Below are 25,396 nucleotides of genomic sequence, written 5' to 3' on the forward strand. Positions count from 1 at the left end.
TAGCCGCACGTGTAGTAGCGGTGTAAGCACTACGGAAAAGAATGCATCTACGCCGTTTCCTGGCACTGCAGTGCTTTAAACGGTACCAGTTGCATGTGTCGGGAGGGTCTTGCGCTACTGGCAGTCGTGGCCGAGTGGTTAAGGCGTCTGACTCGAAATCAGATTCCCTGTGGGAGTGTAGGTTCGAATCCTACCGGCTGCGTGCGATTTTGCGTAAAAAAACGAGCAGAAATTTTCGCACACATGTGACATGCGTGGGTGAAAGCGGATCCAAACCTGTGACACCATTCTCAACAAGACGGAAATTTATTTTTTAAGAATACTGTTTCGCGACGGCCGCTGCCTGTTGTGGCTACCGGTTCACCTCGCAAGGACGCTAGTACTGCAGAAATCAGTCGCAGGCCCACGAACGCGCCCCCGTCATTTTGTCGCGTCGTCGCCGTCTTTGTGAGTACACAGGTGTGCTTGAAAGTGTTGGACACAGCGAGCATTCATTTCTTTCTAAGAAGTGCAATTCAGTTCATTCGAGTGTGGCAAAAGCAGTGGTGCAGCGTTTCTTTTCTTAAGATCTCGCAGCTGCTTGCAAGTATGGCCATCGTTTAAGACGACACAAAACTAGCGTCAGCGGTGCGTCAGTGGGAAGTCGGTGAAGTCGCCATTGGAGCCATAAGCCAGGAATAACGACACGCGAATCACTCGCACACCATGCAGCATGCACCACAACGCTCGGCTGAGGGACCGGATAGCCCAGTCGGTAGAGCGCTGAACCTTCAACCAAAGGGTCCCGGGTTCAAGCCCCCGTCCAGGCGAAAATTAATACACTGTCGTAACGGCCAAATGTGCTGGCAACGAAAGCGCTACAGAAACGAGTGAGGCCATATCGTGTTCTGCCATCGGATTGCTTGCAAAGCAGCAGTTGCACTTGTCGAGACCACGCTTCTCCGACCGGCAGTCGTGGCCGAGTGGTTAAGGCGTCTGACTAGAAATCAGATTCCCTCTGGGAGCGTAGGTTCGAGTCCTACCGACTGCGTTTCTTTTTTGTGTCAAGAGGTGGAGAACATCTCCAACGGAACCGTGAAATGAGCGAATACGTGGGAAACACTGCATTCGAGACGCTTGTAAATTTTACAATTGTCCAGTGAGTGTCGACAAAACACGTAGCTCCTCTGCTGTAATATATGAGACGTACAAACTGCTGCAATTTGACTTTACATCGTGTGTCAGCTTCCTTCGATAGCCTGTTACGAGCCTAGCGTGATGAGTTTATAGACAGCAGTCAGACGACGTTTAAATAATAACAGCTCCACGCAACGATTACCCAACAGTAAAGGACATGAGGCAATGTGTCAGTATGCGTAGTGGGAGGGGTGACCACGTGATGTGAGCCCGGATAGCTCAGTCGGTAGAGCATTAGGCTTTTAACCTAAGGGTCCAGGGTTCAAGTCCCTGTTCGGGCGGAAATTTTAATACTTTGGTAGCCGCACGTGTAGTAGCGGTGTAAGCACTACGGAAAAGAATGCATCTACGCCGTTTCCTGGCACTGCAGTGCTTTAAACGGTACCAGTTGCATGTGTCGGGAGGGTCTTGCGCTACTGGCAGTCGTGGCCGAGTGGTTAAGGCGTCTGACTCGAAATCAGATTCCCTGTGGGAGTGTAGGTTCGAATCCTACCGGCTGCGTGCGATTTTGCGTAAAAAAACGAGCAGAAATTTTCGCACACATGTGACATGCGTGGGTGAAAGCGGATCCAAACCTGTGACACCATTCTCAACAAGACGGAAATTTATTTTTTAAGAATACTGTTTCGCGACGGCCGCTGCCTGTTGTGGCTACCGGTTCACCTCGCAAGGACGCTAGTACTGCAGAAATCAGTCGCAGGCCCACGAACGCGCCCCCGTCATTTTGTCGCGTCGTCGCCGTCTTTGTGAGTACACAGGTGTGCTTGAAAGTGTTGGACACAGCGAGCATTCATTTCTTTCTAAGAAGCGCAATTCAGTTCATTCGAGTGTGGCAAAAGCAGTGGTGCAGCGTTTCTTTTCTTAAGATCTCGCAGCTGCTTGCAAGTATGGCCATCGTTTAAGACGACACAAAACTAGCGTCAGCGGTGCGTCAGTGGGAAGTCGGTGAAGTCGCCATTGGAGCCATAAGCCAGGAATAACGACACGCGAATCACTCGCACACCATGCAGCATGCACCACAACGCTCGGCTGAGGGACCGGATAGCCCAGTCGGTAGAGCGCTGAACCTTCAACCAAAGGGTCCCGGGTTCAAGCCCCCGTCCAGGCGAAAATTAATACACTGTCGTAACGGCCAAATGTGCTGGCAACGAAAGCGCTACAGAAACGAGTGAGGCCATATCGTGTTCTGCCATCGGATTGCTTGCAAAGCAGCAGTTGCACTTGTCGAGACCACGCTTCTCCGACCGGCAGTCGTGGCCGAGTGGTTAAGGCGTCTGACTAGAAATCAGATTCCCTCTGGGAGCGTAGGTTCGAGTCCTACCGACTGCGTTTCTTTTTTGTGTCAAGAGGTGGAGAACATCTCCAACGGAACCGTGAAATGAGCGAATACGTGGGAAACACTGCATTCGAGACGCTTGTAAATTTTACAATTGTCCAGTGAGTGTCGACAAAACACGTAGCTCCTCTGCTGTAATATATGAGACGTACAAACTGCTGCAATTTGACTTTACATCGTGTGTCAGCTTCCTTCGATAGCCTGTTACGAGCCTAGCGTGATGAGTTTATAGACAGCAGTCAGACGACGTTTAAATAATAACAGCTCCACGCAACGATTACCCAACAGTAAAGGACATGAGGCAATGTGTCAGTATGCGTAGTGGGAGGGGTGACCACGTGATGTGAGCCCGGATAGCTCAGTCGGTAGAGCATTAGGCTTTTAACCTAAGGGTCCAGGGTTCAAGTCCCTGTTCGGGCGGAAATTTTAATACTTTGGTAGCCGCACGTGTAGTAGCGGTGTAAGCACTACGGAAAAGAATGCATCTACGCCGTTTCCTGGCACTGCAGTGCTTTAAACGGTACCAGTTGCATGTGTCGGGAGGGTCTTGCGCTACTGGCAGTCGTGGCCGAGTGGTTAAGGCGTCTGACTCGAAATCAGATTCCCTGTGGGAGTGTAGGTTCGAATCCTACCGGCTGCGTGCGATTTTGCGTAAAAAAACGAGCAGAAATTTTCGCACACATGTGACATGCGTGGGTGAAAGCGGATCCAAACCTGTGACACCACTCTCAACAAGACGGAATTTTATTTTTTAAGAATACTGTTTCGCGACGGCCGCTGCCTGTTGTGGCTACCGGTTCACCTCGCAAGGACGCTAGTACTGCAGAAATCAGTCGCAGGCCCACGAACGCGCCCCCGTCATTTTGTCGCGTCGTCGCCGTCTTTGTGAGTACACAGGTGTGCTTGAAAGTGTTGGACACAGCGAGCATTCATTTCTTTCTAAGAAGCGCAATTCAGTTCATTCGAGTGTGGCAAAAGCAGTGGTGCAGCGTTTCTTTTCTTAAGATCTCGCAGCTGCTTGCAAGTATGGCCATCGTTTAAGACGACACAAAACTAGCGTCAGCGGTGCGTCAGTGGGAAGTCGGTGAAGTCGCCATTGGAGCCATAAGCCAGGAATAACGACACGCGAATCACTCGCACACCATGCAGCATGCACCACAACGCTCGGCTGAGGGACCGGATAGCCCAGTCGGTAGAGCGCTGAACCTTCAACCAAAGGGTCCCGGGTTCAAGCCCCCGTCCAGGCGAAAATTAATACACTGTCGTAACGGCCAAATGTGCTGGCAACGAAAGCGCTACAGAAACGAGTGAGGCCATATCGTGTTCTGCCATCGGATTGCTTGCAAAGCAGCAGTTGCACTTGTCGAGACCACGCTTCTCCGACCGGCAGTCGTGGCCGAGTGGTTAAGGCGTCTGACTAGAAATCAGATTCCCTCTGGGAGCGTAGGTTCGAGTCCTACCGACTGCGTTTCTTTTTTGTGTCAAGAGGTGGAGAACATCTCCAACGGAACCGTGAAATGAGCGAATACGTGGGAAACACTGCATTCGAGACGCTTGTAAATTTTACAATTGTCCAGTGAGTGTCGACAAAACACGTAGCTCCTCTGCTGTAATATATGAGACGTACAAACTGCTGCAATTTGACTTTACATCGTGTGTCAGCTTCCTTCGATAGCCTGTTACGAGCCTAGCGTGATGAGTTTATAGACAGCAGTCAGACGACGTTTAAATAATAACAGCTCCACGCAACGATTACCCAACAGTAAAGGACATGAGGCAATGTGTCAGTATGCGTAGTGGGAGGGGTGACCACGTGATGTGAGCCCGGATAGCTCAGTCGGTAGAGCATTAGGCTTTTAACCTAAGGGTCCAGGGTTCAAGTCCCTGTTCGGGCGGAAATTTTAATACTTTGGTAGCCGCACGTGTAGTAGCGGTGTAAGCACTACGGAAAAGAATGCATCTACGCCGTTTCCTGGCACTGCAGTGCTTTAAACGGTACCAGTTGCATGTGTCGGGAGGGTCTTGCGCTACTGGCAGTCGTGGCCGAGTGGTTAAGGCGTCTGACTCGAAATCAGATTCCCTGTGGGAGTGTAGGTTCGAATCCTACCGGCTGCGTGCGATTTTGCGTAAAAAAACGAGCAGAAATTTTCGCACACATGTGACATGCGTGGGTGAAAGCGGATCCAAACCTGTGACACCATTCTCAACAAGACGGAAATTTATTTTTTAAGAATACTGTTTCGCGACGGCCGCTGCCTGTTGTGGCTACCGGTTCACCTCGCAAGGACGCTAGTACTGCAGAAATCAGTCGCAGGCCCACGAACGCGCCCCCGTCATTTTGTCGCGTCGTCGCCGTCTTTGTGAGTACACAGGTGTGCTTGAAAGTGTTGGACACAGCGAGCATTCATTTCTTTCTAAGAAGCGCAATTCAGTTCATTCGAGTGTGGCAAAAGCAGTGGTGCAGCGTTTCTTTTCTTAAGATCTCGCAGCTGCTTGCAAGTATGGCCATCGTTTAAGACGACACAAAACTAGCGTCAGCGGTGCGTCAGTGGGAAGTCGGTGAAGTCGCCATTGGAGCCATAAGCCAGGAATAACGACACGCGAATCACTCGCACACCATGCAGCATGCACCACAACGCTCGGCTGAGGGACCGGATAGCCCAGTCGGTAGAGCGCTGAACCTTCAACCAAAGGGTCCCGGGTTCAAGCCCCCGTCCAGGCGAAAATTAATACACTGTCGTAACGGCCAAATGTGCTGGCAACGAAAGCGCTACAGAAACGAGTGAGGCCATATCGTGTTCTGCCATCGGATTGCTTGCAAAGCAGCAGTTGCACTTGTCGAGACCACGCTTCTCCGACCGGCAGTCGTGGCCGAGTGGTTAAGGCGTCTGACTAGAAATCAGATTCCCTCTGGGAGCGTAGGTTCGAGTCCTACCGACTGCGTTTCTTTTTTGTGTCAAGAGGTGGAGAACATCTCCAACGGAACCGTGAAATGAGCGAATACGTGGGAAACACTGCATTCGAGACGCTTGTAAATTTTACAATTGTCCAGTGAGTGTCGACAAAACACGTAGCTCCTCTGCTGTAATATATGAGACGTACAAACTGCTGCAATTTGACTTTACATCGTGTGTCAGCTTCCTTCGATAGCCTGTTACGAGCCTAGCGTGATGAGTTTATAGACAGCAGTCAGACGACGTTTAAATAATAACAGCTCCACGCAACGATTACCCAACAGTAAAGGACATGAGGCAATGTGTCAGTATGCGTAGTGGGAGGGGTGACCACGTGATGTGAGCCCGGATAGCTCAGTCGGTAGAGCATTAGGCTTTTAACCTAAGGGTCCAGGGTTCAAGTCCCTGTTCGGGCGGAAATTTTAATACTTTGGTAGCCGCACGTGTAGTAGCGGTGTAAGCACTACGGAAAAGAATGCATCTACGCCGTTTCCTGGCACTGCAGTGCTTTAAACGGTACCAGTTGCATGTGTCGGGAGGGTCTTGCGCTACTGGCAGTCGTGGCCGAGTGGTTAAGGCGTCTGACTCGAAATCAGATTCCCTGTGGGAGTGTAGGTTCGAATCCTACCGGCTGCGTGCGATTTTGCGTAAAAAAACGAGCAGAAATTTTCGCACACATGTGACATGCGTGGGTGAAAGCGGATCCAAACCTGTGACACCATTCTCAACAAGACGGAAATTTATTTTTTAAGAATACTGTTTCGCGACGGCCGCTGCCTGTTGTGGCTACCGGTTCACCTCGCAAGGACGCTAGTACTGCAGAAATCAGTCGCAGGCCCACGAACGCGCCCCCGTCATTTTGTCGCGTCGTCGCCGTCTTTGTGAGTACACAGGTGTGCTTGAAAGTGTTGGACACAGCGAGCATTCATTTCTTTCTAAGAAGCGCAATTCAGTTCATTCGAGTGTGGCAAAAGCAGTGGTGCAGCGTTTCTTTTCTTAAGATCTCGCAGCTGCTTGCAAGTATGGCCATCGTTTAAGACGACACAAAACTAGCGTCAGCGGTGCGTCAGTGGGAAGTCGGTGAAGTCGCCATTGGAGCCATAAGCCAGGAATAACGACACGCGAATCACTCGCACACCATGCAGCATGCACCACAACGCTCGGCTGAGGGACCGGATAGCCCAGTCGGTAGAGCGCTGAACCTTCAACCAAAGGGTCCCGGGTTCAAGCCCCCGTCCAGGCGAAAATTAATACACTGTCGTAACGGCCAAATGTGCTGGCAACGAAAGCGCTACAGAAACGAGTGAGGCCATATCGTGTTCTGCCATCGGATTGCTTGCAAAGCAGCAGTTGCACTTGTCGAGACCACGCTTCTCCGACCGGCAGTCGTGGCCGAGTGGTTAAGGCGTCTGACTAGAAATCAGATTCCCTCTGGGAGCGTAGGTTCGAGTCCTACCGACTGCGTTTCTTTTTTGTGTCAAGAGGTGGAGAACATCTCCAACGGAACCGTGAAATGAGCGAATACGTGGGAAACACTGCATTCGAGACGCTTGTAAATTTTACAATTGTCCAGTGAGTGTCGACAAAACACGTAGCTCCTCTGCTGTAATATATGAGACGTACAAACTGCTGCAATTTGACTTTACATCGTGTGTCAGCTTCCTTCGATAGCCTGTTACGAGCCTAGCGTGATGAGTTTATAGACAGCAGTCAGACGACGTTTAAATAATAACAGCTCCACGCAACGATTACCCAACAGTAAAGGACATGAGGCAATGTGTCAGTATGCGTAGTGGGAGGGGTGACCACGTGATGTGAGCCCGGATAGCTCAGTCGGTAGAGCATTAGGCTTTTAACCTAAGGGTCCAGGGTTCAAGTCCCTGTTCGGGCGGAAATTTTAATACTTTGGTAGCCGCACGTGTAGTAGCGGTGTAAGCACTACGGAAAAGAATGCATCTACGCCGTTTCCTGGCACTGCAGTGCTTTAAACGGTACCAGTTGCATGTGTCGGGAGGGTCTTGCGCTACTGGCAGTCGTGGCCGAGTGGTTAAGGCGTCTGACTCGAAATCAGATTCCCTGTGGGAGTGTAGGTTCGAATCCTACCGGCTGCGTGCGATTTTGCGTAAAAAAACGAGCAGAAATTTTCGCACACATGTGACATGCGTGGGTGAAAGCGGATCCAAACCTGTGACACCATTCTCAACAAGACGGAAATTTATTTTTTAAGAATACTGTTTCGCGACGGCCGCTGCCTGTTGTGGCTACCGGTTCACCTCGCAAGGACGCTAGTACTGCAGAAATCAGTCGCAGGCCCACGAACGCGCCCCCGTCATTTTGTCGCGTCGTCGCCGTCTTTGTGAGTACACAGGTGTGCTTGAAAGTGTTGGACACAGTGAGCATTCATTTCTTTCTAAGAAGCGCAATTCAGTTCATTCGAGTGTGGCAAAAGCAGTGGTGCAGCGTTTCTTTTCTTAAGATCTCGCAGCTGCTTGCAAGTATGGCCATCGTTTAAGACGACACAAAACTAGCGTCAGCGGTGCGTCAGTGGGAAGTCGGTGAAGTCGCCATTGGAGCCATAAGCCAGGAATAACGACACGCGAATCACTCGCACACCATGCAGCATGCACCACAACGCTCGGCTGAGGGACCGGATAGCCCAGTCGGTAGAGCGCTGAACCTTCAACCAAAGGGTCCCGGGTTCAAGCCCCCGTCCAGGCGAAAATTAATACACTGTCGTAACGGCCAAATGTGCTGGCAACGAAAGCGCTACAGAAACGAGTGAGGCCATATCGTGTTCTGCCATCGGATTGCTTGCAAAGCAGCAGTTGCACTTGTCGAGACCACGCTTCTCCGACCGGCAGTCGTGGCCGAGTGGTTAAGGCGTCTGACTAGAAATCAGATTCCCTCTGGGAGCGTAGGTTCGAGTCCTACCGACTGCGTTTCTTTTTTGTGTCAAGAGGTGGAGAACATCTCCAACGGAACCGTGAAATGAGCGAATACGTGGGAAACACTGCATTCGAGACGCTTGTAAATTTTACAATTGTCCAGTGAGTGTCGACAAAACACGTAGCTCCTCTGCTGTAATATATGAGACGTACAAACTGCTGCAATTTGACTTTACATCGTGTGTCAGCTTCCTTCGATAGCCTGTTACGAGCCTAGCGTGATGAGTTTATAGACAGCAGTCAGACGACGTTTAAATAATAACAGCTCCACGCAACGATTACCCAACAGTAAAGGACATGAGGCAATGTGTCAGTATGCGTAGTGGGAGGGGTGACCACGTGATGTGAGCCCGGATAGCTCAGTCGGTAGAGCATTAGGCTTTTAACCTAAGGGTCCAGGGTTCAAGTCCCTGTTCGGGCGGAAATTTTAATACTTTGGTAGCCGCACGTGTAGTAGCGGTGTAAGCACTACGGAAAAGAATGCATCTACGCCGTTTCCTGGCACTGCAGTGCTTTAAACGGTACCAGTTGCATGTGTCGGGAGGGTCTTGCGCTACTGGCAGTCGTGGCCGAGTGGTTAAGGCGTCTGACTCGAAATCAGATTCCCTGTGGGAGTGTAGGTTCGAATCCTACCGGCTGCGTGCGATTTTGCGTAAAAAAACGAGCAGAAATTTTCGCACACATGTGACATGCGTGGGTGAAAGCGGATCCAAACCTGTGACACCATTCTCAACAAGACGGAAATTTATTTTTTAAGAATACTGTTTCGCGACGGCCGCTGCCTGTTGTGGCTACCGGTTCACCTCGCAAGGACGCTAGTACTGCAGAAATCAGTCGCAGGCCCACGAACGCGCCCCCGTCATTTTGTCGCGTCGTCGCCGTCTTTGTGAGTACACAGGTGTGCTTGAAAGTGTTGGACACAGCGAGCATTCATTTCTTTCTAAGAAGCGCAATTCAGTTCATTCGAGTGTGGCAAAAGCAGTGGTGCAGCGTTTCTTTTCTTAAGATCTCGCAGCTGCTTGCAAGTATGGCCATCGTTTAAGACGACACAAAACTAGCGTCAGCGGTGCGTCAGTGGGAAGTCGGTGAAGTCGCCATTGGAGCCATAAGCCAGGAATAACGACACGCGAATCACTCGCACACCATGCAGCATGCACCACAACGCTCGGCTGAGGGACCGGATAGCCCAGTCGGTAGAGCGCTGAACCTTCAACCAAAGGGTCCCGGGTTCAAGCCCCCGTCCAGGCGAAAATTAATACACTGTCGTAACGGCCAAATGTGCTGGCAACGAAAGCGCTACAGAAACGAGTGAGGCCATATCGTGTTCTGCCATCGGATTGCTTGCAAAGCAGCAGTTGCACTTGTCGAGACCACGCTTCTCCGACCGGCAGTCGTGGCCGAGTGGTTAAGGCGTCTGACTAGAAATCAGATTCCCTCTGGGAGCGTAGGTTCGAGTCCTACCGACTGCGTTTCTTTTTTGTGTCAAGAGGTGGAGAACATCTCCAACGGAACCGTGAAATGAGCGAATACGTGGGAAACACTGCATTCGAGACGCTTGTAAATTTTACAATTGTCCAGTGAGTGTCGACAAAACACGTAGCTCCTCTGCTGTAATATATGAGACGTACAAACTGCTGCAATTTGACTTTACATCGTGTGTCAGCTTCCTTCGATAGCCTGTTACGAGCCTAGCGTGATGAGTTTATAGACAGCAGTCAGACGACGTTTAAATAATAACAGCTCCACGCAACGATTACCCAACAGTAAAGGACATGAGGCAATGTGTCAGTATGCGTAGTGGGAGGGGTGACCACGTGATGTGAGCCCGGATAGCTCAGTCGGTAGAGCATTAGGCTTTTAACCTAAGGGTCCAGGGTTCAAGTCCCTGTTCGGGCGGAAATTTTAATACTTTGGTAGCCGCACGTGTAGTAGCGGTGTAAGCACTACGGAAAAGAATGCATCTACGCCGTTTCCTGGCACTGCAGTGCTTTAAACGGTACCAGTTGCATGTGTCGGGAGGGTCTTGCGCTACTGGCAGTCGTGGCCGAGTGGTTAAGGCGTCTGACTCGAAATCAGATTCCCTGTGGGAGTGTAGGTTCGAATCCTACCGGCTGCGTGCGATTTTGCGTAAAAAAACGAGCAGAAATTTTCGCACACATGTGACATGCGTGGGTGAAAGCGGATCCAAACCTGTGACACCATTCTCAACAAGACGGAAATTTATTTTTTAAGAATACTGTTTCGCGACGGCCGCTGCCTGTTGTGGCTACCGGTTCACCTCGCAAGGACGCTAGTACTGCAGAAATCAGTCGCAGGCCCACGAACGCGCCCCCGTCATTTTGTCGCGTCGTCGCCGTCTTTGTGAGTACACAGGTGTGCTTGAAAGTGTTGGACACAGCGAGCATTCATTTCTTTCTAAGAAGCGCAATTCAGTTCATTCGAGTGTGGCAAAAGCAGTGGTGCAGCGTTTCTTTTCTTAAGATCTCGCAGCTGCTTGCAAGTATGGCCATCGTTTAAGACGACACAAAACTAGCGTCAGCGGTGCGTCAGTGGGAAGTCGGTGAAGTCGCCATTGGAGCCATAAGCCAGGAATAACGACACGCGAATCACTCGCACACCATGCAGCATGCACCACAACGCTCGGCTGAGGGACCGGATAGCCCAGTCGGTAGAGCGCTGAACCTTCAACCAAAGGGTCCCGGGTTCAAGCCCCCGTCCAGGCGAAAATTAATACACTGTCGTAACGGCCAAATGTGCTGGCAACGAAAGCGCTACAGAAACGAGTGAGGCCATATCGTGTTCTGCCATCGGATTGCTTGCAAAGCAGCAGTTGCACTTGTCGAGACCACGCTTCTCCGACCGGCAGTCGTGGCCGAGTGGTTAAGGCGTCTGACTAGAAATCAGATTCCCTCTGGGAGCGTAGGTTCGAGTCCTACCGACTGCGTTTCTTTTTTGTGTCAAGAGGTGGAGAACATCTCCAACGGAACCGTGAAATGAGCGAATACGTGGGAAACACTGCATTCGAGACGCTTGTAAATTTTACAATTGTCCAGTGAGTGTCGACAAAACACGTAGCTCCTCTGCTGTAATATATGAGACGTACAAACTGCTGCAATTTGACTTTACATCGTGTGTCAGCTTCCTTCGATAGCCTGTTACGAGCCTAGCGTGATGAGTTTATAGACAGCAGTCAGACGACGTTTAAATAATAACAGCTCCACGCAACGATTACCCAACAGTAAAGGACATGAGGCAATGTGTCAGTATGCGTAGTGGGAGGGGTGACCACGTGATGTGAGCCCGGATAGCTCAGTCGGTAGAGCATTAGGCTTTTAACCTAAGGGTCCAGGGTTCAAGTCCCTGTTCGGGCGGAAATTTTAATACTTTGGTAGCCGCACGTGTAGTAGCGGTGTAAGCACTACGGAAAAGAATGCATCTACGCCGTTTCCTGGCACTGCAGTGCTTTAAACGGTACCAGTTGCATGTGTCGGGAGGGTCTTGCGCTACTGGCAGTCGTGGCCGAGTGGTTAAGGCGTCTGACTCGAAATCAGATTCCCTGTGGGAGTGTAGGTTCGAATCCTACCGGCTGCGTGCGATTTTGCGTAAAAAAACGAGCAGAAATTTTCGCACACATGTGACATGCGTGGGTGAAAGCGGATCCAAACCTGTGACACCATTCTCAACAAGACGGAAATTTATTTTTTAAGAATACTGTTTCGCGACGGCCGCTGCCTGTTGTGGCTACCGGTTCACCTCGCAAGGACGCTAGTACTGCAGAAATCAGTCGCAGGCCCACGAACGCGCCCCCGTCATTTTGTCGCGTCGTCGCCGTCTTTGTGAGTACACAGGTGTGCTTGAAAGTGTTGGACACAGCGAGCATTCATTTCTTTCTAAGAAGCGCAATTCAGTTCATTCGAGTGTGGCAAAAGCAGTGGTGCAGCGTTTCTTTTCTTAAGATCTCGCAGCTGCTTGCAAGTATGGCCATCGTTTAAGACGACACAAAACTAGCGTCAGCGGTGCGTCAGTGGGAAGTCGGTGAAGTCGCCATTGGAGCCATAAGCCAGGAATAACGACACGCGAATCACTCGCACACCATGCAGCATGCACCACAACGCTCGGCTGAGGGACCGGATAGCCCAGTCGGTAGAGCGCTGAACCTTCAACCAAAGGGTCCCGGGTTCAAGCCCCCGTCCAGGCGAAAATTAATACACTGTCGTAACGGCCAAATGTGCTGGCAACGAAAGCGCTACAGAAACGAGTGAGGCCATATCGTGTTCTGCCATCGGATTGCTTGCAAAGCAGCAGTTGCACTTGTCGAGACCACGCTTCTCCGACCGGCAGTCGTGGCCGAGTGGTTAAGGCGTCTGACTAGAAATCAGATTCCCTCTGGGAGCGTAGGTTCGAGTCCTACCGACTGCGTTTCTTTTTTGTGTCAAGAGGTGGAGAACATCTCCAACGGAACCGTGAAATGAGCGAATACGTGGGAAACACTGCATTCGAGACGCTTGTAAATTTTACAATTGTCCAGTGAGTGTCGACAAAACACGTAGCTCCTCTGCTGTAATATATGAGACGTACAAACTGCTGCAATTTGACTTTACATCGTGTGTCAGCTTCCTTCGATAGCCTGTTACGAGCCTAGCGTGATGAGTTTATAGACAGCAGTCAGACGACGTTTAAATAATAACAGCTCCACGCAACGATTACCCAACAGTAAAGGACATGAGGCAATGTGTCAGTATGCGTAGTGGGAGGGGTGACCACGTGATGTGAGCCCGGATAGCTCAGTCGGTAGAGCATTAGGCTTTTAACCTAAGGGTCCAGGGTTCAAGTCCCTGTTCGGGCGGAAATTTTAATACTTTGGTAGCCGCACGTGTAGTAGCGGTGTAAGCACTACGGAAAAGAATGCATCTACGCCGTTTCCTGGCACTGCAGTGCTTTAAACGGTACCAGTTGCATGTGTCGGGAGGGTCTTGCGCTACTGGCAGTCGTGGCCGAGTGGTTAAGGCGTCTGACTCGAAATCAGATTCCCTGTGGGAGTGTAGGTTCGAATCCTACCGGCTGCGTGCGATTTTGCGTAAAAAAACGAGCAGAAATTTTCGCACACATGTGACATGCGTGGGTGAAAGCGGATCCAAACCTGTGACACCATTCTCAACAAGACGGAAATTTATTTTTTAAGAATACTGTTTCGCGACGGCCGCTGCCTGTTGTGGCTACCGGTTCACCTCGCAAGGACGCTAGTACTGCAGAAATCAGTCGCAGGCCCACGAACGCGCCCCCGTCATTTTGTCGCGTCGTCGCCGTCTTTGTGAGTACACAGGTGTGCTTGAAAGTGTTGGACACAGCGAGCATTCATTTCTTTCTAAGAAGCGCAATTCAGTTCATTCGAGTGTGGCAAAAGCAGTGGTGCAGCGTTTCTTTTCTTAAGATCTCGCAGCTGCTTGCAAGTATGGCCATCGTTTAAGACGACACAAAACTAGCGTCAGCGGTGCGTCAGTGGGAAGTCGGTGAAGTCGCCATTGGAGCCATAAGCCAGGAATAACGACACGCGAATCACTCGCACACCATGCAGCATGCACCACAACGCTCGGCTGAGGGACCGGATAGCCCAGTCGGTAGAGCGCTGAACCTTCAACCAAAGGGTCCCGGGTTCAAGCCCCCGTCCAGGCGAAAATTAATACACTGTCGTAACGGCCAAATGTGCTGGCAACGAAAGCGCTACAGAAACGAGTGAGGCCATATCGTGTTCTGCCATCGGATTGCTTGCAAAGCAGCAGTTGCACTTGTCGAGACCACGCTTCTCCGACCGGCAGTCGTGGCCGAGTGGTTAAGGCGTCTGACTAGAAATCAGATTCCCTCTGGGAGCGTAGGTTCGAGTCCTACCGACTGCGTTTCTTTTTTGTGTCAAGAGGTGGAGAACATCTCCAACGGAACCGTGAAATGAGCGAATACGTGGGAAACACTGCATTCGAGACGCTTGTAAATTTTACAATTGTCCAGTGAGTGTCGACAAAACACGTAGCTCCTCTGCTGTAATATATGAGACGTACAAACTGCTGCAATTTGACTTTACATCGTGTGTCAGCTTCCTTCGATAGCCTGTTACGAGCCTAGCGTGATGAGTTTATAGACAGCAGTCAGACGACGTTTAAATAATAACAGCTCCACGCAACGATTACCCAACAGTAAAGGACATGAGGCAATGTGTCAGTATGCGTAGTGGGAGGGGTGACCACGTGATGTGAGCCCGGATAGCTCAGTCGGTAGAGCATTAGGCTTTTAACCTAAGGGTCCAGGGTTCAAGTCCCTGTTCGGGCGGAAATTTTAATACTTTGGTAGCCGCACGTGTAGTAGCGGTGTAAGCACTACGGAAAAGAATGCATCTACGCCGTTTCCTGGCACTGCAGTGCTTTAAACGGTACCAGTTGCATGTGTCGGGAGGGTCTTGCGCTACTGGCAGTCGTGGCCGAGTGGTTAAGGCGTCTGACTCGAAATCAGATTCTCTGTGGGAGTGTAGGTTCGAATCCTACCGGCTGCGTGCGATTTTGCGTAAAAAAACGAGCAGAAATTTTCGCACACATGTGACATGCGTGGGTGAAAGCGGATCCAAACCTGTGACACCATTCTCAACAAGACGGAAATTTATTTTTTAAGAATACTGTTTCGCGACGGCCGCTGCCTGTTGTGGCTACCGGTTCACCTCGCAAGGACGCTAGTACTGCAGAAATCAGTCGCAGGCCCACGAACGCGCCCCCGTCATTTTGTCGCGTCGTCGCCGTCTTTGTGAGTACACAGGTGTGCTTGAAAGTGTTGGACACAGCGAGCATTCATTTCTTTCTAAGAAGCGCAATTCAGTTCATTCGAGTGTGGCAAAAGCAGTGGTGCAGCGTTTCTTTTCTTAAGATCTCGCAGCTGCTTGCAAGTATGGCCATCGTTTAAGACGACACAAAACTAGCGTCAGCGGTGCGTCAGTGGGAAGTCGGTGAAGTCGCCATTGGAGCCATAAGCCAGGAATAACGACACGCGAATCACTCGCACACCATGCAGCATGCACCACAACGCTCGGCTGAGGGACCGGATAGCCCAGTCGGTAGAGCGCTGAACCTTCAACCAAAGGGTCCCGGGTTCAAGCCCCCGTCCAGGCGAAAATTAATACACTGTCGTAACGGCCAAATGTGCTGGCAACGAAAGCGCTACAGAAACGAGTGAGGCCATATCGTGTTCTGCCATCGGATTGCTTGCAAAGCAGCAGTTTCACTTGTCGAGACCACGCCTCTGCGACCGGCAGTCGTGGCCGAGTGGTTAAGGCGTCTGACTAGAAATCAGATTCCCTCTGGGAGCGTAGGTTCGAGTCCTACCGACTGCGTTTCTTTTTTGTGTCAAGAGGTGGAGAACATCTCCAACGGAACCGTGAAATGAGCGAATACGTGGGAAACACTGCATTCGAGACGCTTGTAAATTTTACAATTGTCCAGTGAGTGTCGACAAAACACGTAGCTCCTCTGCTGTAATATATGAGACGTACAAACTGCTGCAATTTGACTTTACATCGTGTGTCAGCTTCCTTCGATAGCCTGTTACGAGCCTAGCGTGATGAGTTTATAGACAGCAGTCAGACGACGTTTAAATAATAACAGCTCCACGCAACGATTACCCAACAGTAAAGGACATGAGGCAATGTGTCAGTATGCGTAGTGGGAGGGGTGACCACGTGATGTGAGCCCGGATAGCTCAGTCGGTAGAGCATTAGGCTTTTAACCTAAGGGTCCAGGGTTCAAGTCCCTGTTCGGGCGGAAATTTTAATACTTTGGTAGCCGCACGTGTAGTAGCGGTGTAAGCACTACGGAAAAGAATGCATCTACGCCGTTTCCTGGCACTGCAGTGCTTTAAACGGTACCAGTTGCATGTGTCGGGAGGGTCTTGCGCTACTGGCAGTCGTGGCCGAGTGGTTAAGGCGTCTGACTCGAAATCAGATTCCCTGTGGGAGTGTAGGTTCGAATCCTACCGGCTGCGTGCGATTTTGCGTAAAAAAACGAGCAGAAATTTTCGCACACATGTGACATGCGTGGGTGAAAGCGGATCCAAACCTGTGACACCATTCTCAACAAGACGGAAATTTATTTTTTAAGAATACTGTTTCGCGACGGCCGCTGCCTGTTGTGGCTACCGGTTCACCTCGCAAGGACGCTAGTACTGCAGAAATCAGTCGCAGGCCCACGAACGCGCCCCCGTCATTTTGTCGCGTCGTCGCCGTCTTTGTGAGTACACAGGTGTGCTTGAAAGTGTTGGACACAGCGAGCATTCATTTCTTTCTAAGAAGCGCAATTCAGTTCATTCGAGTGTGGCAAAAGCAGTGGTGCAGCGTTTCTTTTCTTAAGATCTCGCAGCTGCTTGCAAGTATGGCCATCGTTTAAGACGACACAAAACTAGCGTCAGCGGTGCGTCAGTGGGAAGTCGGTGAAGTCGCCATTGGAGCCATAAGCCAGGAATAACGACACGCGAATCACTCGCACACCATGCAGCATGCACCACAACGCTCGGCTGAGGGACCGGATAGCCCAGTCGGTAGAGCGCTGAACCTTCAACCAAAGGGTCCCGGGTTCAAGCCCCCGTCCAGGCGAAAATTAATACACTGTCGTAACGGCCAAATGTGCTGGCAACGAAAGCGCTACAGAAACGAGTGAGGCCATATCGTGTTCTGCCATCGGATTGCTTGCAAAGCAGCAGTTTCACTTGTCGAGACCACGCCTCTGCGACCGGCAGTCGTGGCCGAGTGGTTAAGGCGTCTGACTAGAAATCAGATTCCCTCTGGGAGCGTAGGTTCGAGTCCTACCGACTGCGTTTCTTTTTTGTGTCAAGAGGTGGAGAACATCTCCAACGGAACCGTGAAATGAGCGAATACGTGGGAAACACTGCATTCGAGACGCTTGTAAATTTTACAATTGTCCAGTGAGTGTCGACAAAACACGTAGCTCCTCTGCTGTAATATATGAGACGTACAAACTGCTGCAATTTGACTTTACATCGTGTGTCAGCTTCCTTCGATAGCCTGTTACGAGCCTAGCGTGATGAGTTTATAGACAGCAGTCAGACGACGTTTAAATAATAACAGCTCCACGCAACGATTACCCAACAGTAAAGGACATGAGGCAATGTGTCAGTATGCGTAGTGGGAGGGGTGACCACGTGATGTGAGCCCGGATAGCTCAGTCGGTAGAGCATTAGGCTTTTAACCTAAAGGTCCAGGGTTCAAGTCCCTGTTCGGGCGGAAATTTTAATACTTTGGTAGCCGCACGTGTAGTAGCGGTGTAAGCACTACGGAAAAGAATGCATCTACGCCGTTTCCTGGCACTGCAGTGCTTTAAACGGTACCAGTTGCATGTGTCGGGAGGGTCTTGCGCTACTGGCAGTCGTGGCCGAGTGGTTAAGGCGTCTGACTCGAAATCAGATTCCCTGTGGGAGTGTAGGTTCGAATCCTACCGGCTGCGTGCGATTTTGCGTAAAAAAACGAGCAGAAATTTTCGCACACATGTGACATGCGTGGGTGAAAGCGGATCCAAACCTGTGACACCATTCTCAACAAGACGGAAATTTATTTTTTAAGAATACTGTTTCGCGACGGCCGCTGCCTGTTGTGGCTACCGGTTCACCTCGCAAGGACGCTAGTACTGCAGAAATCAGTCGCAGGCCCACGAACGCGCCCCCGTCATTTTGTCGCGTCGTCGCCGTCTTTGTGAGTACACAGGTGTGCTTGAAAGTGTTGGACACAGCGAGCATTCATTTCTTTCTAAGAAGCGCAATTCAGTTCATTCGAGTGTGGCAAAAGCAGTGGTGCAGCGTTTCTTTTCTTAAGATCTCGCAGCTGCTTGCAAGTATGGCCATCGTTTAAGACGACACAAAACTAGCGTCAGCGGTGCGTCAGTGGGAAGTCGGTGAAGTCGCCATTGGAGCCATAAGCCAGGAATAACGACACGCGAATCACTCGCACACCATGCAGCATGCACCACAACGCTCGGCTGAGGGACCGGATAGCCCAGTCGGTAGAGCGCTGAACCTTCAACCAAAGGGTCCCGGGTTCAAGCCCCCGTCCAGGCGAAAATTAATACACTGTCGTAACGGCCAAATGTGCTGGCAACGAAAGCGCTACAGAAACGAGTGAGGCCATATCGTGTTCTGCCATCGGATTGCTTGCAAAGCAGCAGTTGCACTTGTCGAGACCACGCTTCTCCGACCGGCAGTCGTGGCCGAGTGGTTAAGGCGTCTGACTAGAAATCAGATTCCCTCTGGGAGCGTAGGTTCGAGTCCTACCGACTGCGTTTCTTTTTTGTGTCAAGAGGTGGAGAACATCTCCAACGGAACCGTGAAATGAGCGAATACGTGGGAAACACTGCATTCGAGACGCTTGTAAATTTTACAATTGTCCAGTGAGTGTCGACAAAACACGTAGCTCCTCTGCTGTAATATATGAGACGTACAAACTGCTGCAATTTGACTTTACATCGTGTGTCAGCTTCCTTCGATAGCCTGTTACGAGCCTAGCGTGATGAGTTTATAGACAGCAGTCAGACGACGTTTAAATAATAACAGCTCCACGCAACGATTACCCAACAGTAAAGGACATGAGGCAATGTGTCAGTATGCGTAGTGGGAGGGGTGACCACGTGATGTGAGCCCGGATAGCTCAGTCGGTAGAGCATTAGGCTTTTAACCTAAGGGTCCAGGGTTCAAGTCCCTGTTCGGGCGGAAATTTTAATACTTTGGTAGCCGCACGTGTAGTAGCGGTGTAAGCACTACGGAAAAGAATGCATCTACGCCGTTTCCTGGCACTGCAGTGCTTTAAACGGTACCAGTTGCATGTGTCGGGAGGGTCTTGCGCTACTGGCAGTCGTGGCCGAGTGGTTAAGGCGTCTGACTCGAAATCAGATTCCCTGTGGGAGTGTAGGTTCGAATCCTACCGGCTGCGTGCGATTTTGCGTAAAAAAACGAGCAGAAATTTTCGCACACATGTGACATGCGTGGGTGAAAGCGGATCCAAACCTGTGACACCATTCTCAACAAGACGGAAATTTATTTTTTAAGAATACTGTTTCGCGACGGCCGCTGCCTGTTGTGGCTACCGGTTCACCTCGCAAGGACGCTAGTACTGCAGAAATCAGTCGCAGGCCCACGAACGCGCCCCCGTCATTTTGTCGCGTCGTCGCCGTCTTTGTGAGTACACAGGTGTGCTTGAAAGTGTTGGACACAGCGAGCATTCATTTCTTTCTAAGAAGCGCAATTCAGTTCATTCGAGTGTGGCAAAAGCAGTGGTGCAGCGTTTCTTTTCTTAAGATCTCGCAGCTGCTTGCAAGTATGGCCATCGTTTAAGACGACACAAAACTAGCGTCAGCGGTGCGTCAGTGGGAAGTCGGTGAAGTCGCCATTGGAGCCATAAGCCAGGAATAACGACACGCGAATCACTCGCACACCATGCAGCATGCACCACAACGCTCGGCTGAGGGACCGGATAGCCCAGTCGGTAGAGCGCTGAACCTTCAACCAAAGGGTCCCGGGTTCAAGCCCCCGTCCAGGCGAAAATTAATACACTGTCGTAACGGCCAAATGTGCTGGCAACGAAAGCGCTACAGAAACGAGTGAGGCCATATCGTGTTCTGCCATCGGATTGCTTGCAAAGCAGCAGTTTCACTTGTCGAGACCACGCCTCTGCGACCGGCAGTCGTGGCCGAGTGGTTAAGGCGTCTGACTAGAAATCAGATTCCCTCTGGGAGCGTAGGTTCGAGTCCTACCGACTGCGTTTCTTTTTTGTGTCAAGAGGTGGAGAACATCTCCAACGGAACCGTGAAATGAGCGAATACGTGGGAAACACTGCATTCGAGACGCTTGTAAATTTTACAATTGTCCAGTGAGTGTCGACAAAACACGTAGCTCCTCTGCTGTAATATATGAGACGTACAAACTGCTGCAATTTGACTTTACATCGTGTGTCAGCTTCCTTCGATAGCCTGTTACGAGCCTAGCGTGATGAGTTTATAGACAGCAGTCAGACGACGTTTAAATAATAACAGCTCCACGCAACGATTACCCAACAGTAAAGGACATGAGGCAATGTGTCAGTATGCGTAGTGGGAGGGGTGACCACGTGATGTGAGCCCGGATAGCTCAGTCGGTAGAGCATTAGGCTTTTAACCTAAGGGTCCAGGGTTCAAGTCCCTGTTCGGGCGGAAATTTTAATACTTTGGTAGCCGCACGTGTAGTAGCGGTGTAAGCACTACGGAAAAGAATGCATCTACGCCGTTTCCTGGCACTGCAGTGCTTTAAACGGTACCAGTTGCATGTGTCGGGAGGGTCTTGCGCTACTGGCAGTCGTGGCCGAGTGGTTAAGGCGTCTGACTCGAAATCAGATTCCCTGTGGGAGTGTAGGTTCGAATCCTACCGGCTGCGTGCGATTTTGCGTAAAAAAACGAGCAGAAATTTTCGCACACATGTGACATGCGTGGGTGAAAGCGGATCCAAACCTGTGACACCATTCTCAACAAGACGGAAATTTATTTTTTAAGAATACTGTTTCGCGACGGCCGCTGCCTGTTGTGGCTACCGGTTCACCTCGCAAGGACGCTAGTACTGCAGAAATCAGTCGCAGGCCCACGAACGCGCCCCCGTCATTTTGTCGCGTCGTCGCCGTCTTTGTGAGTACACAGGTGTGCTTGAAAGTGTTGGACACAGCGAGCATTCATTTCTTTCTAAGAAGCGCAATTCAGTTCATTCGAGTGTGGCAAAAGCAGTGGTGCAGCGTTTCTTTTCTTAAGATCTCGCAGCTGCTTGCAAGTATGGCCATCGTTTAAGACGACACAAAACTAGCGTCAGCGGTGCGTCAGTGGGAAGTCGGTGAAGTCGCCATTGGAGCCATAAGCCAGGAATAACGACACGCGAATCACTCGCACACCATGCAGCATGCACCACAACGCTCGGCTGAGGGACCGGATAGCCCAGTCGGTAGAGCGCTGAACCTTCAACCAAAGGGTCCCGGGTTCAAGCCCCCGTCCAGGCGAAAATTAATACACTGTCGTAACGGCCAAATGTGCTGGCAACGAAAGCGCTACAGAAACGAGTGAGGCCATATCGTGTTCTGCCATCGGATTGCTTGCAAAGCAGCAGTTTCACTTGTCGAGACCACGCCTCTGCGACCGGCAGTCGTGGCCGAGTGGTTAAGGCGTCTGACTAGAAATCAGATTCCCTCTGGGAGCGTAGGTTCGAGTCCTACCGACTGCGTTTCTTTTTTGTGTCAAGAGGTGGAGAACATCTCCAACGGAACCGTGAAATGAGCGAATACGTGGGAAACACTGCATTCGAGACGCTTGTAAATTTTACAATTGTCCAGTGAGTGTCGACAAAACACGTAGCTCCTCTGCTGTAATATATGAGACGTACAAACTGCTGCAATTTGACTTTACATCGTGTGTCAGCTTCCTTCGATAGCCTGTTACGAGCCTAGCGTGATGAGTTTATAGACAGCAGTCAGACGACGTTTAAATAATAACAGCTCCACGCAACGATTACCCAACAGTAAAGGACATGAGGCAATGTGTCAGTATGCGTAGTGGGAGGGGTGACCACGTGATGTGAGCCCGGATAGCTCAGTCGGTAGAGCATTAGGCTTTTAACCTAAGGGTCCAGGGTTCAAGTCCCTGTTCGGGCGGAAATTTTAATACTTTGGTAGCCGCACGTGTAGTAGCGGTGTAAGCACTACGGAAAAGAATGCATCTACGCCGTTTCCTGGCACTGCAGTGCTTTAAACGGTACCAGTTGCATGTGTCGGGAGGGTCTTGCGCTACTGGCAGTCGTGGCCGAGTGGTTAAGGCGTCTGACTCGAAATCAGATTCCCTGTGGGAGTGTAGGTTCGAATCCTACCGGCTGCGTGCGATTTTGCGTAAAAAAACGAGCAGAAATTTTCGCACACATGTGACATGCGTGGGTGAAAGCGGATCCAAACCTGTGACACCATTCTCAACAAGACGGAAATTTATTTTTTAAGAATACTGTTTCGCGACGGCCGCTGCCTGTTGTGGCTACCGGTTCACCTCGCAAGGACGCTAGTACTGCAGAAATCAGTCGCAGGCCCACGAACGCGCCCCCGTCATTTTGTCGCGTCGTCGCCGTCTTTGTGAGTACACAGGTGTGCTTGAAAGTGTTGGACACAGCGAGCATTCATTTCTTTCTAAGAAGCGCAATTCAGTTCATTCGAGTGTGGCAAAAGCAGTGGTGCAGCGTTTCTTTTCTTAAGATCTCGCAGCTGCTTGCAAGTATGGCCATCGTTTAAGACGACACAAAACTAGCGTCAGCGGTGCGTCAGTGGGAAGTCGGTGAAGTCGCCATTGGAGCCATAAGCCAGGAATAACGACACGCGAATCACTCGCACACCATGCAGCATGCACCACAACGCTCGGCTGAGGGACCGGATAGCCCAGTCGGTAGAGCGCTGAACCTTCAACCAAAGGGTCCCGGGTTCAAGCCCCCGTCCAGGCGAAAATTAATACACTGTCGTAACGGCCAAATGTGCTGGCAACGAAAGCGCTACAGAAACGAGTGAGGCCATATCGTGTTCTGCCATCGGATTGCTTGCAAAGCAGCAGTTTCACTTGTCGAGACCACGCCTCTGCGACCGGCAGTCGTGGCCGAGTGGTTAAGGCGTCTGACTAGAAATCAGATTCCCTCTGGGAGCGTAGGTTCGAGTCCTACCGACTGCGTTTCTTTTTTGTGTCAAGAGGTGGAGAACATCTCCAACGGAACCGTGAAATGAGCGAATACGTGGGAAACACTGCATTCGAGACGCTTGTAAATTTTACAATTGTCCAGTGAGTGTCGACAAAACACGTAGCTCCTCTGCTGTAATATATGAGACGTACAAACTGCTGCAATTTGACTTTACATCGTGTGTCAGCTTCCTTCGATAGCCTGTTACGAGCCTAGCGTGATGAGTTTATAGACAGCAGTCAGACGACGTTTAAATAATAACAGCTCCACGCAACGATTACCCAACAGTAAAGGACATGAGGCAATGTGTCAGTATGCGTAGTGGGAGGGGTGACCACGTGATGTGAGCCCGGATAGCTCAGTCGGTAGAGCATTAGGCTTTTAACCTAAGGGTCCAGGGTTCAAGTCCCTGTTCGGGCGGAAATTTTAATACTTTGGTAGCCGCACGTGTAGTAGCGGTGTAAGCACTACGGAAAAGAATGCATCTACGCCGTTTCCTGGCACTGCAGTGCTTTAAACGGTACCAGTTGCATGTGTCGGGAGGGTCTTGCGCTACTGGCAGTCGTGGCCGAGTGGTTAAGGCGTCTGACTCGAAATCAGATTCCCTGTGGGAGTGTAGGTTCGAATCCTACCGGCTGCGTGCGATTTTGCGTAAAAAAACGAGCAGAAATTTTCGCACACATGTGACATGCGTGGGTGAAAGCGGATCCAAACCTGTGACACCATTCTCAACAAGACGGAAATTTATTTTTTAAGAATACTGTTTCGCGACGGCCGCTGCCTGTTGTGGCTACCGGTTCACCTCGCAAGGACGCTAGTACTGCAGAAATCAGTCGCAGGCCCACGAACGCGCCCCCGTCATTTTGTCGCGTCGTCGCCGTCTTTGTGAGTACACAGGTGTGCTTGAAAGTGTTGGACACAGCGAGCATTCATTTCTTTCTAAGAAGCGCAATTCAGTTCATTCGAGTGTGGCAAAAGCAGTGGTGCAGCGTTTCTTTTCTTAAGATCTCGCAGCTGCTTGCAAGTATGGCCATCGTTTAAGACGACACAAAACTAGCGTCAGCGGTGCGTCAGTGGGAAGTCGGTGAAGTCGCCATTGGAGCCATAAGCCAGGAATAACGACACGCGAATCACTCGCACACCATGCAGCATGCACCACAACGCTCGGCTGAGGGACCGGATAGCCCAGTCGGTAGAGCGCTGAACCTTCAACCAAAGGGTCCCGGGTTCAAGCCCCCGTCCAGGCGAAAATTAATACACTGTCGTAACGGCCAAATGTGCTGGCAACGAAAGCGCTACAGAAACGAGTGAGGCCATATCGTGTTCTGCCATCGGATTGCTTGCAAAGCAGCAGTTTCACTTGTCGAGACCACGCCTCTGCGACCGGCAGTCGTGGCCGAGTGGTTAAGGCGTCTGACTAGAAATCAGATTCCCTCTGGGAGCGTAGGTTCGAGTCCTACCGACTGCGTTTCTTTTTTGTGTCAAGAGGTGGAGAACATCTCCAACGGAACCGTGAAATGAGCGAATACGTGGGAAACACTGCATTCGAGACGCTTGTAAATTTTACAATTGTCCAGTGAGTGTCGACAAAACACGTAGCTCCTCTGCTGTAATATATGAGACGTACAAACTGCTGCAATTTGACTTTACATCGTGTGTCAGCTTCCTTCGATAGCCTGTTACGAGCCTAGCGTGATGAGTTTATAGACAGCAGTCAGACGACGTTTAAATAATAACAGCTCCACGCAACGATTACCCAACAGTAAAGGACATGAGGCAATGTGTCAGTATGCGTAGTGGGAGGGGTGACCACGTGATGTGAGCCCGGATAGCTCAGTCGGTAGAGCATTAGGCTTTTAACCTAAGGGTCCAGGGTTCAAGTCCCTGTTCGGGCGGAAATTTTAATACTTTGGTAGCCGCACGTGTAGTAGCGGTGTAAGCACTACGGAAAAGAATGCATCTACGCCGTTTCCTGGCACTGCAGTGCTTTAAACGGTACCAGTTGCATGTGTCGGGAGGGTCTTGCGCTACTGGCAGTCGTGGCCGAGTGGTTAAGGCGTCTGACTCGAAATCAGATTCCCTGTGGGAGTGTAGGTTCGAATCCTACCGGCTGCGTGCGATTTTGCGTAAAAAAACGAGCAGAAATTTTCGCACACATGTGACATGCGTGGGTGAAAGCGGATCCAAACCTGTGACACCATTCTCAACAAGACGGAAATTTATTTTTTGAGAAT

At 50.7% G+C, this 25,396-nt stretch overlaps 52 non-coding genes across 52 annotated transcripts; all 52 read left to right on the plus strand.

Annotated features, from left to right (window-relative positions):
- The first annotated feature begins 120 nt into the window (after positions 1–120).
- Positions 121–202, plus strand: Trnas-cga. The gene has a single exon. It is a non-coding gene; the product is annotated as a tRNA-Ser (tRNA).
- A 746-nt stretch (positions 203–948) lies between these two features.
- Trnas-aga lies at positions 949–1,030 on the plus strand. Its single transcript has one exon. It is a non-coding gene; the product is annotated as a tRNA-Ser (tRNA).
- A 354-nt stretch (positions 1,031–1,384) lies between these two features.
- Trnak-uuu lies at positions 1,385–1,457 on the plus strand. The gene has a single exon. It is a non-coding gene; the product is annotated as a tRNA-Lys (tRNA).
- Positions 1,458–1,595: 138 nt separating this feature from the next.
- Positions 1,596–1,677, plus strand: Trnas-cga. Its single transcript has one exon. It is a non-coding gene; the product is annotated as a tRNA-Ser (tRNA).
- Positions 1,678–2,423: 746 nt separating this feature from the next.
- On the plus strand, positions 2,424–2,505 carry Trnas-aga. Its single transcript has one exon. It is a non-coding gene; the product is annotated as a tRNA-Ser (tRNA).
- Positions 2,506–2,859: 354 nt separating this feature from the next.
- Positions 2,860–2,932, plus strand: Trnak-uuu. The gene has a single exon. It is a non-coding gene; the product is annotated as a tRNA-Lys (tRNA).
- A 138-nt stretch (positions 2,933–3,070) lies between these two features.
- Trnas-cga lies at positions 3,071–3,152 on the plus strand. The gene has a single exon. It is a non-coding gene; the product is annotated as a tRNA-Ser (tRNA).
- A 746-nt stretch (positions 3,153–3,898) lies between these two features.
- Positions 3,899–3,980, plus strand: Trnas-aga. The gene has a single exon. It is a non-coding gene; the product is annotated as a tRNA-Ser (tRNA).
- Positions 3,981–4,334: 354 nt separating this feature from the next.
- On the plus strand, positions 4,335–4,407 carry Trnak-uuu. Its single transcript has one exon. It is a non-coding gene; the product is annotated as a tRNA-Lys (tRNA).
- Positions 4,408–4,545: 138 nt separating this feature from the next.
- Trnas-cga lies at positions 4,546–4,627 on the plus strand. Its single transcript has one exon. It is a non-coding gene; the product is annotated as a tRNA-Ser (tRNA).
- Positions 4,628–5,373: 746 nt separating this feature from the next.
- Trnas-aga lies at positions 5,374–5,455 on the plus strand. Its single transcript has one exon. It is a non-coding gene; the product is annotated as a tRNA-Ser (tRNA).
- A 354-nt stretch (positions 5,456–5,809) lies between these two features.
- Trnak-uuu lies at positions 5,810–5,882 on the plus strand. The gene has a single exon. It is a non-coding gene; the product is annotated as a tRNA-Lys (tRNA).
- A 138-nt stretch (positions 5,883–6,020) lies between these two features.
- On the plus strand, positions 6,021–6,102 carry Trnas-cga. Its single transcript has one exon. It is a non-coding gene; the product is annotated as a tRNA-Ser (tRNA).
- A 746-nt stretch (positions 6,103–6,848) lies between these two features.
- On the plus strand, positions 6,849–6,930 carry Trnas-aga. The gene has a single exon. It is a non-coding gene; the product is annotated as a tRNA-Ser (tRNA).
- Positions 6,931–7,284: 354 nt separating this feature from the next.
- On the plus strand, positions 7,285–7,357 carry Trnak-uuu. The gene has a single exon. It is a non-coding gene; the product is annotated as a tRNA-Lys (tRNA).
- Positions 7,358–7,495: 138 nt separating this feature from the next.
- Positions 7,496–7,577, plus strand: Trnas-cga. The gene has a single exon. It is a non-coding gene; the product is annotated as a tRNA-Ser (tRNA).
- Positions 7,578–8,323: 746 nt separating this feature from the next.
- Positions 8,324–8,405, plus strand: Trnas-aga. The gene has a single exon. It is a non-coding gene; the product is annotated as a tRNA-Ser (tRNA).
- Positions 8,406–8,759: 354 nt separating this feature from the next.
- Trnak-uuu lies at positions 8,760–8,832 on the plus strand. Its single transcript has one exon. It is a non-coding gene; the product is annotated as a tRNA-Lys (tRNA).
- A 138-nt stretch (positions 8,833–8,970) lies between these two features.
- Positions 8,971–9,052, plus strand: Trnas-cga. The gene has a single exon. It is a non-coding gene; the product is annotated as a tRNA-Ser (tRNA).
- A 746-nt stretch (positions 9,053–9,798) lies between these two features.
- On the plus strand, positions 9,799–9,880 carry Trnas-aga. Its single transcript has one exon. It is a non-coding gene; the product is annotated as a tRNA-Ser (tRNA).
- Positions 9,881–10,234: 354 nt separating this feature from the next.
- Positions 10,235–10,307, plus strand: Trnak-uuu. The gene has a single exon. It is a non-coding gene; the product is annotated as a tRNA-Lys (tRNA).
- Positions 10,308–10,445: 138 nt separating this feature from the next.
- Positions 10,446–10,527, plus strand: Trnas-cga. The gene has a single exon. It is a non-coding gene; the product is annotated as a tRNA-Ser (tRNA).
- Positions 10,528–11,273: 746 nt separating this feature from the next.
- Positions 11,274–11,355, plus strand: Trnas-aga. The gene has a single exon. It is a non-coding gene; the product is annotated as a tRNA-Ser (tRNA).
- Positions 11,356–11,709: 354 nt separating this feature from the next.
- On the plus strand, positions 11,710–11,782 carry Trnak-uuu. Its single transcript has one exon. It is a non-coding gene; the product is annotated as a tRNA-Lys (tRNA).
- Positions 11,783–11,920: 138 nt separating this feature from the next.
- Positions 11,921–12,002, plus strand: Trnas-cga. The gene has a single exon. It is a non-coding gene; the product is annotated as a tRNA-Ser (tRNA).
- Positions 12,003–12,748: 746 nt separating this feature from the next.
- Positions 12,749–12,830, plus strand: Trnas-aga. Its single transcript has one exon. It is a non-coding gene; the product is annotated as a tRNA-Ser (tRNA).
- A 354-nt stretch (positions 12,831–13,184) lies between these two features.
- Trnak-uuu lies at positions 13,185–13,257 on the plus strand. The gene has a single exon. It is a non-coding gene; the product is annotated as a tRNA-Lys (tRNA).
- A 138-nt stretch (positions 13,258–13,395) lies between these two features.
- Trnas-cga lies at positions 13,396–13,477 on the plus strand. The gene has a single exon. It is a non-coding gene; the product is annotated as a tRNA-Ser (tRNA).
- A 746-nt stretch (positions 13,478–14,223) lies between these two features.
- On the plus strand, positions 14,224–14,305 carry Trnas-aga. The gene has a single exon. It is a non-coding gene; the product is annotated as a tRNA-Ser (tRNA).
- Positions 14,306–14,659: 354 nt separating this feature from the next.
- Positions 14,660–14,732, plus strand: Trnak-uuu. The gene has a single exon. It is a non-coding gene; the product is annotated as a tRNA-Lys (tRNA).
- A 138-nt stretch (positions 14,733–14,870) lies between these two features.
- Positions 14,871–14,952, plus strand: Trnas-cga. Its single transcript has one exon. It is a non-coding gene; the product is annotated as a tRNA-Ser (tRNA).
- Positions 14,953–15,698: 746 nt separating this feature from the next.
- On the plus strand, positions 15,699–15,780 carry Trnas-aga. The gene has a single exon. It is a non-coding gene; the product is annotated as a tRNA-Ser (tRNA).
- A 354-nt stretch (positions 15,781–16,134) lies between these two features.
- Trnak-uuu lies at positions 16,135–16,207 on the plus strand. Its single transcript has one exon. It is a non-coding gene; the product is annotated as a tRNA-Lys (tRNA).
- Positions 16,208–16,345: 138 nt separating this feature from the next.
- On the plus strand, positions 16,346–16,427 carry Trnas-cga. The gene has a single exon. It is a non-coding gene; the product is annotated as a tRNA-Ser (tRNA).
- A 746-nt stretch (positions 16,428–17,173) lies between these two features.
- Positions 17,174–17,255, plus strand: Trnas-aga. The gene has a single exon. It is a non-coding gene; the product is annotated as a tRNA-Ser (tRNA).
- Positions 17,256–17,609: 354 nt separating this feature from the next.
- Positions 17,610–17,682, plus strand: Trnak-uuu. Its single transcript has one exon. It is a non-coding gene; the product is annotated as a tRNA-Lys (tRNA).
- A 138-nt stretch (positions 17,683–17,820) lies between these two features.
- Positions 17,821–17,902, plus strand: Trnas-cga. The gene has a single exon. It is a non-coding gene; the product is annotated as a tRNA-Ser (tRNA).
- A 746-nt stretch (positions 17,903–18,648) lies between these two features.
- On the plus strand, positions 18,649–18,730 carry Trnas-aga. The gene has a single exon. It is a non-coding gene; the product is annotated as a tRNA-Ser (tRNA).
- Positions 18,731–19,084: 354 nt separating this feature from the next.
- On the plus strand, positions 19,085–19,157 carry Trnak-uuu. Its single transcript has one exon. It is a non-coding gene; the product is annotated as a tRNA-Lys (tRNA).
- A 138-nt stretch (positions 19,158–19,295) lies between these two features.
- On the plus strand, positions 19,296–19,377 carry Trnas-cga. The gene has a single exon. It is a non-coding gene; the product is annotated as a tRNA-Ser (tRNA).
- A 746-nt stretch (positions 19,378–20,123) lies between these two features.
- Trnas-aga lies at positions 20,124–20,205 on the plus strand. Its single transcript has one exon. It is a non-coding gene; the product is annotated as a tRNA-Ser (tRNA).
- A 354-nt stretch (positions 20,206–20,559) lies between these two features.
- On the plus strand, positions 20,560–20,632 carry Trnak-uuu. Its single transcript has one exon. It is a non-coding gene; the product is annotated as a tRNA-Lys (tRNA).
- Positions 20,633–20,770: 138 nt separating this feature from the next.
- Trnas-cga lies at positions 20,771–20,852 on the plus strand. The gene has a single exon. It is a non-coding gene; the product is annotated as a tRNA-Ser (tRNA).
- Positions 20,853–21,598: 746 nt separating this feature from the next.
- Positions 21,599–21,680, plus strand: Trnas-aga. Its single transcript has one exon. It is a non-coding gene; the product is annotated as a tRNA-Ser (tRNA).
- A 354-nt stretch (positions 21,681–22,034) lies between these two features.
- Positions 22,035–22,107, plus strand: Trnak-uuu. Its single transcript has one exon. It is a non-coding gene; the product is annotated as a tRNA-Lys (tRNA).
- Positions 22,108–22,245: 138 nt separating this feature from the next.
- On the plus strand, positions 22,246–22,327 carry Trnas-cga. Its single transcript has one exon. It is a non-coding gene; the product is annotated as a tRNA-Ser (tRNA).
- A 746-nt stretch (positions 22,328–23,073) lies between these two features.
- On the plus strand, positions 23,074–23,155 carry Trnas-aga. Its single transcript has one exon. It is a non-coding gene; the product is annotated as a tRNA-Ser (tRNA).
- A 354-nt stretch (positions 23,156–23,509) lies between these two features.
- Positions 23,510–23,582, plus strand: Trnak-uuu. The gene has a single exon. It is a non-coding gene; the product is annotated as a tRNA-Lys (tRNA).
- A 138-nt stretch (positions 23,583–23,720) lies between these two features.
- Positions 23,721–23,802, plus strand: Trnas-cga. The gene has a single exon. It is a non-coding gene; the product is annotated as a tRNA-Ser (tRNA).
- Positions 23,803–24,548: 746 nt separating this feature from the next.
- On the plus strand, positions 24,549–24,630 carry Trnas-aga. The gene has a single exon. It is a non-coding gene; the product is annotated as a tRNA-Ser (tRNA).
- Positions 24,631–24,984: 354 nt separating this feature from the next.
- On the plus strand, positions 24,985–25,057 carry Trnak-uuu. The gene has a single exon. It is a non-coding gene; the product is annotated as a tRNA-Lys (tRNA).
- Positions 25,058–25,195: 138 nt separating this feature from the next.
- Positions 25,196–25,277, plus strand: Trnas-cga. The gene has a single exon. It is a non-coding gene; the product is annotated as a tRNA-Ser (tRNA).
- The last annotated feature ends 119 nt before the right edge of the window (positions 25,278–25,396 follow it).

The sequence above is a fragment of the Schistocerca americana genome, chromosome 3, assembly GCF_021461395.2.
Source record: "Schistocerca americana isolate TAMUIC-IGC-003095 chromosome 3, iqSchAmer2.1, whole genome shotgun sequence".
Lineage (NCBI taxonomy): Eukaryota > Metazoa > Arthropoda > Insecta > Orthoptera > Acrididae > Schistocerca > Schistocerca americana.